We start from the raw sequence: 7546 nt of genomic DNA, 5'->3' as shown, positions 1-7546 counted from the left end.
ATACCTGAGTTAGAGTAGGTGCTCTTTTTGTCCCTCCGTCCTCATAAACAGATATTAAGGATGTAACCCCTTCCTTGGTGGACATGTAGATTAGGGACTAGTCTACCTGAAAGATTGGGAGCTCTAACCCACCAGCTCTTTCCAGGGCAAAAGGTGAAGCAGTTTCCTTCTATAAAGATGCATAAGATGCATATGCAATGGAGTAGTTCTGCTCTGTCCTAGGGGGTCATGATGAGTAAGAATCAACCTGATGGCAGTAAGTTTGACTTGAGGTGTAGAAGTCTCTGTAAGGAGCCCATTACCACAACTCAAAGGTATTGGTGTTTTCTTCTGTCACCCTTAGTCATTGTTCATTAGTCATATGTCTAATATGACTACTATGACACTTAGTCATATGTCATTTCAGATGCATACATACTTTGGGCATGTTATCAGGAGAAGTTAGTCCTTGGAAAAGGACATCGTACTTGGAAAGGTGGAAGGCCCTCAGTGAGATGACTGACACCGTGAATGGAACAGTGGGCTCAGGTATATCAGTGATGATGAAAGTGGTGAAGGACAGGACAAGAACTAGGTCTTGTGTTCACTGTGAGCCATAGTAGGCTTGATGGCACCTCACAACGACAGTATAGAGCAGTTTTGTACAATGTTTAAGCAGTTGGCTGCTAACTGAAAGACTGGCAAATCACACTTACCAGCCACAGGAGAAAGAGGCTGCGTAATGTTTCCAAGAACTTTGTAGACACTTAAAACCCTATGAGATAGTTTTACTCAGTCTTATAGGGTTGGGATGTATGCATCAGAATCCACTTGATGGTAAAAAATGAGAATTCATAGACGTTAGAAACAAAAGAAGATTCAATGGCACACACTGGTAAGCCCTAACTATTAGCTAAATTGTTAATGGTTCAAATACACCATGCAGCACACTGGAAGAAATACTTGGAGATCTGATTACAAATGGCCACAGGATTGAAAATATTTTGATCAACTCTTTAATGCAATATATTGATTTGCTATGAGTCAGAAGACTTGATGGAACACTTAACTACATGTAACCTTTGTGATTTAAACTTTGGCAACTAAGCCAACCATCCAACAACTAAAGAGGGATGAGAAGAGTCCTTTGGTGACACAAATGTATTTGACTAACTAGGGGAGAGGTTGATGGTTTGAACCTAGCTGGAGGCACCTTGGGAAAACAGATATTTTAAACTCTGTAGAGTAGTTCATGAGCGGAAATTGACTCGATGGTAACTAACAATATCAGCAGAGAGAGAAATGGGGGATGTTAGTGGCTCATGGATTAAATTATTGTCTTTCATGCAGGAGACTTGAGTTCCTCGTACATAGCCACTACTCTTCTCTGGGTGATGATTTGCATTTTGCTATTATCACTAAATTGTTTTCAGTGGGTCTTCCAGACTAAGATGTTGTGGTTGTTGCTATGTCCCAGCTGGTGGAACTGATCCATAGCTGACCCTCCAGTTGTTTTCAGAGGCAGGAAGTTACACGAGAGGAGATTGCCCATATTTTCCCATGGAGCAGCTGATGGATTCGAACTGCATGTCTCTGGGTTGGCAGTGCACCTCCTTACCAGTAGCCCACCAAAGCTCCCTTAATAGACCAGAGTAATATGAGCTACCTCAGCCCGGGGATCTGGTGAATCTCTTAAAATCAGGCCATGAAAGCCCTAAGGATCCCAGCAGGTAGGTCCCCCATCAGTAGGGGTTACCATGGGTTGGGGATAAACTCAACAGAAGCCAACAACAGGGGGATAAGGAATTTCATAATTTGTTCTCTTCTTCATGAGCTCTAGACTCCATCCTCTGGTGTTGGGCATAGCAAGATTCTTGATAGGTATTCTGAGAACAAGTAAGCTTCCCTACAGAGTATTCACAGGCTGTTATCAATTTGCTTTTGACAAAAGGGGTGTACAAGGGTTTCAGAATGATTTGGATCAAAAAAATAAAAACCAAAACTCTTTTTTTGTGTACTTGGAATTAACTCATAACTGACCTTTCAGCAGGATACGAGAAGGTGTAAATCAAATAGGAGAAAATTGCCTCCTTTCCTCCCAAGAAGCCACTGGTGGATTCAAACTGCCACTGAGGCACCACCTTTGAGTTGGTAGTACAACTAGCAATGGACTAGGGCATCACTGACCTGTTCGGTTTTAGCACATTCAAAAATAAAAACCAACCTAAAACATTCACATGTTGTGATAATATCTTCTTTACTCCTTCTGGAGGTGGTTTCTCTTTTTCTTTGGTCTATCCATACTTCTGAAAGTTGTTAGGAGAAGCCATTCTTTGGAAAGGGAAACTATGGCTAGAAAGCTAGAAGGTTGGTGAAGGAGAGGGAGACCCCCAATGAGCCTGATTCCCACAGTGACTGCAGCATTTGGCTCAAGTATGTCAGTAATGATGAGAGTGGCACAGGATAGGACAGGGTTCAGATCTGTTCTTCATAGGGTTGCTTTGTTTTACATTATACTTAATGGCACCTAACAACAACTGCATTTGAAATTCACAGTAAGTTAGATCTTAAAGCCTTTGGCTTAAATTATGGAACGTTACAGTTAGGCAAGTTATAAATTCTGCACATATTGCAACACATTATTACTTTTACCAGGGAGCTCTGGGGGCTTAGTGATAAGGAATTGCACTGCCATTCCAAGGTTTTGGGTTGGAATCCATCAGTTACATCGTAGGAGAAAGATGAGCCATCTCCTCTGGTGTTATCTCCTACCCTTGAAAACCCACTGGAGGGTCAGCTATGGTGTGGTTCTGACTTGACTGTACACAAGTGCACAAAAACAACAATTGCATTTACTAATTTACAAAATAAAAACCATATAAACCTAGTATCATCAAGTTGATTCTGATTCATGGACTCATGGTGACCCTCGTTAGATTTCCAAGGCTGTATATCTTAATGGAAGCAGATTGTCTTATTGGTCTCTCTCAGAGCTGGTGGTGAATTCAAACTGAAGGCCTTTTACTCTACAGTTAACATAAGACACATGACACCAGGGCTCCTTGAACAAACAACTACATGTAGATCCTTGAATATGGGGAGAGGGGACATAATAAGTTATATTGTGTAGTTTTTTTTTTCTTTTTTTAATAGGGGCATTGAAAGCTTAACACTTTCATACACATATAGGGAGAAAGTTGAGCTTCAATGTCAGGAAAAAATTTGTGTGATATTTATTTAAAAATTCACAAATATCCATAGTAGGGTATGTTGTTGTTGTTAAGTGCCATTGAGTTGCCTGTGACTCATAGCAATCCTATGTACAACAGCTCTATAATAGCAACAATTTACAACTGTTGTTATGTGCTGCTAAGTATTGTTCAAAGTGACTCTATGAACAATAGCACTGAACTCTATTCTTAGTCAATCTTATTATTTCTGACACACCTACCCCCCTTTATCCCAGTCACTGTGTCAATTCATCTCATCTAGTGTCTTCCTCTCCTGCCCTGACACTCCACCTTTCCAAGCATAATGCCCTTTTCCACAGACTAGTCCCTTCTGGCAACATGCCCACAGTATTTGAGATGGAGCTTCCTAATCCTTGCTTCTGAGGAGCAATCTGGTCTCATATTCCAGGAAAGACATGTTTATTCTCTCAGCAGTCCATGGAATATTTAACTCTTCTCCTGCACCACAAATCAAAGGCATCAAATTTTCTTTAATCATCCTTGTTATTGCACTGCTCTCAGATACATAGCAAGTGATTGAGAAGCCCATGGCCTGGATCAGGAGCACCTTGGTCTCTAGACTGACATCATTGGTTGGCAGCACTCTGGATAGTTCCCCAACAGCAGATTTTCCTAAAGATTTAGGAAAGATGTAAACGTTTTAGATGAAAAAGATTCTCATCTTTTGATTTCCTGACTGCTGATGCCCAGAGTGTTGTGTATATGAGAAAGATAAAATTATTAACAGCTTCAATCTTTTCTCCACCTATCATGATGCTGCCAATTGTCCTGTTCATGATAATCTTTGTTTTCTTGAGGTTGAAATGCAATCCATTTACTACTGGGGTTTAGTTATGGTTTTATGTATGAACCATGCATGTGCTTTGGGTGCCTAATTGTGTTTGCCAAGGTCATAAAGCAGGTCATCACTGGTAAGATGCAGATTTTCCTCAAAATATGAAATTTTTTTCTTAACTGTTTATGTGCCACACATCGTCTGTTAATCTACATAGCTAATGATTATAGAGCTAATGAACCTAGAGGGAATAGAGGGATTACGACACATTATGCATCAATCTATAGTTTCCCAAGTTACATGCTCTTTAGACCCTCATCTTATACCTTAGTGTTAGGTCTGTAGGTATTTTTAAAACAGCTAGTAGTGTGAAAAGAAGTAACTTGGGAGGTTTTCTTTTCATGACCATTTTAAGTGTCAGAATTTGAATATGGTTTTGTAGAAGATGTGAAACCAGTATGTAGCTTTCATTACTCCTGTCCTTTAAGGAACTGTTTGGAATATAGATCTCTATGTGCAAGTCTAAACTGTCTAGTTAAATTTTTGACTGTAAATTACAAGAAATTGTGAATAACTGAGAATAAGAATTACAGAGCTTGTAATTGTGCTCATGAAGAAACTGCTCATATGTCAGAAGACAGTTTAGCAGAACAAGGGAATAACGTATGGTTTCAAATTAGAAAAGCTTTCTGTTAGGATTGTATTCTTTTACCATATTTATTCAATGTCTATAATGGGTATGTAATCTGAGAAGCTGGGATATATGATGAAGAATGATTCATCAGAACTGAAGAGTCATCAAAAACTTATCACACACACACACACACACACCAAAACAAAACAAAAAAAACAACAAAACCTATGACGGACAGATAACACAGCCTTGCATGATGAAAACAAAGAGGACTTGAAGAACTTAATGATGAAGAGTTTGTGGCCTTCAATACAGGTTACTCCTCAATATGAAGAAAACAAAAGCAAGACTGGATAATTAAATAACACAATTATAAATGGAGAAAATATTTTTTTATTGTCAAGATTTAAATTTTGTTTAGCCACAGATCAGTTAATAAAGAAGTCACTGCGCTGGGCAAATCTGCTGTAAAAAAACCTTCTAGTACTAAAAAGCAAAGATGCCACTTTGCAGACTTGGGTGCACCTGACCCAATCTATGGTATTTTCAGTCACCTCTTGTTGTTATGTGCCGTCGAGTCGCTTGCAACTCATAGCGACCCTATGTACAATAGCCCTAAACTCTGCTCTGTCCGGTACCAATCACACTGTCTCTGACACACCCATCCCGATTACCCCAGTCACTGAATCAATCCACCTCATAGAGGGTCTTCCTCTCCTGTGTGGTCCCTCCACCCTCCCAAACATGTTGTCCCTCTCCAAGGACCTCTCCCTCCTTACAACATGTCCAAAGTATGTCAGACAAAGCCCCAGAATCCTTGCCTCCAAGGAGCAGCCTGGTTTAACCCTCTCCAGGATGAATCTGTTTGTTTTCTTGGCAGTCAATGGCACATTCAATACTCTTCTCCAGCACCACAACTCAAAGGCATCAATTCCCCTTCTATCCTTCCTAGTCATTGCCCAACTCTCTGATGCATAACAAGTGATTTCAAAGACCATAGCCTGTATCAGACGCACTTTAGTCTCCAGAGTGATACCAATGCTCTTCAGTACCCTGGAGAGGTCCCTAATAGCAGTGTAGGCTTACATAAAAGTGAACAACAAATGAGGGAGACTGAAGAATCAATGCCTTTGAATTATGGCATTGGTAGGGAATATTTTACGCACCGTGGACTTCCCGAAAAATAAATCAATGTATTCTAGAAGTAGTCAGAATGCTCAATTGAATTGAGGATGGTGAGACTTCACCCACATACTTTGACCACGTTACTGGGAGGAAACAGTCCTTGGAGAAGGACATGATGCTTGTTAGAGGATCAATGAGAAAGACGACGACAGAGGGCATCTCCCATTGGCTGCAATAATGGGCTCAAACATAGCAACAATAGGGAGGACGGCACAGGATTGGATCGTGTTTTACCTGGTTGCACATAGGTTGTTATAGTTGGAACCAACTCAGAAGCATCTAACAAGAACTTGGATTGTAAATTTCCACTTTGCACATTCACTTTAAAAAAAAATAAAAATCAGAAGTAATGTCAGGATCAGCTTTTACTTAACAAAGCTGCTGAATACTGACCTCACAAAACATATGCAGACAACACAATATTTCAAGTAGAGGCTGTCAGGAATGAGAGCTTGGGTTGGTAAGAAACACATCAAATCTTTACTTCTTCCTTAAAAGGTTGGTTTTAATCTCTAAAGTCTCCTTATATTCAGAAACTACAAGACTGGATTCATGTCTTGTAAAAACTCAATGCCCTCAAGTTAAAATCAACTCATAAAGGCTCAGATGGACAGGATTTCAGAGCCTGTAAGCTGCAGGTGGAGACTGCATATCTTTCTTCTCAGAGAAACAGGTGGATTCACACCACTTGCCTTGGGGTTGGCAGTGCAACATCCTCCCGACCAGGCCACCAGAGCTCCCTACACATCTTGATGGGTGTATCCTTTAATAAGTTAACAAAACACACTGGATGTGGACAAGTTGGGAAACTGGTGTTCACTTGTTTTCAATTAATTAAGTGAAAAACAAATTCTAAGGTTACACAAAAATTGTGTTCACAATCCCTTAAAAAGAATATTTTATCCTATGGAAAAGCTCTTTAGTCAAAGTACCCTTTCACTAGGGTGAAAGAAAACATTAAATTATGTATAAAAATATACTCAACATATTAATTCCCCCTTTTTTAAAAAAAATTGACCCAGGATAGTGTGTGTGTGTGAGAGAGAGAGAGAGAAAGAGAGAGAGAGAGAGAGAGAAACTGTCAAATCAGATCTGACTGGTACAGGAGGAGATTGTCCCTAGCATCTGGTGGATTCGAACAGCTCACCTCTGGGAATGCATTGCAGCTTCTCGCCAATAGTTTACCAGAGCTCGCTTCCCTTTCATTTTTAATTATGACAGATTTAGGAATGCATAGGGAGCTAAAGAAGGGGGAAAAAACCCACCAAAACCAAACCATTTTCTTCTTCAAGACCATATTTTACCTGCATTTACTGCAAACATAGAACTCTGGTGGTCCGAGAGGTCTGAAAACATTCCCTTAGAAAACTAGTTCCCTTATACATTGCTCTATGCAGGAATCCTGAGAATGACTGGTATTTAGAGGCAAAACTAAACAATATTAAATAATACAACAGTCATAGAATGGAAACGCAAACAGAAATTATGATTTTGCCCAGGGTTTTAAGATCCAGACTTCATGAAGTCAAATTCTACTAAATGAATACACAAGTGTGAGGATTATGTGGCGAGGCAAAAATTGGACATGAAGATAGTTTCTCATGGTGTGTATTTGACAAGCAACTTCTATGTTTATATCTAAGTTTTGGTATGGTCTACCAGTCTCGAATTCCTAAAGAAAAATTCTTAAACAAATTGCTAGACATAGGAGTTCAAGTTGTC

This window comes from Elephantulus edwardii, unplaced genomic scaffold (genome assembly GCF_000299155.1).
Source record: "Elephantulus edwardii isolate Elephantulus edwardi_28Jun2011 unplaced genomic scaffold, EleEdw1.0 scaffold00022, whole genome shotgun sequence".
NCBI classification, from domain to species: Eukaryota; Metazoa; Chordata; class Mammalia; order Macroscelidea; family Macroscelididae; genus Elephantulus; species Elephantulus edwardii.
This window is presented reverse-complemented; position numbering follows the sequence as displayed.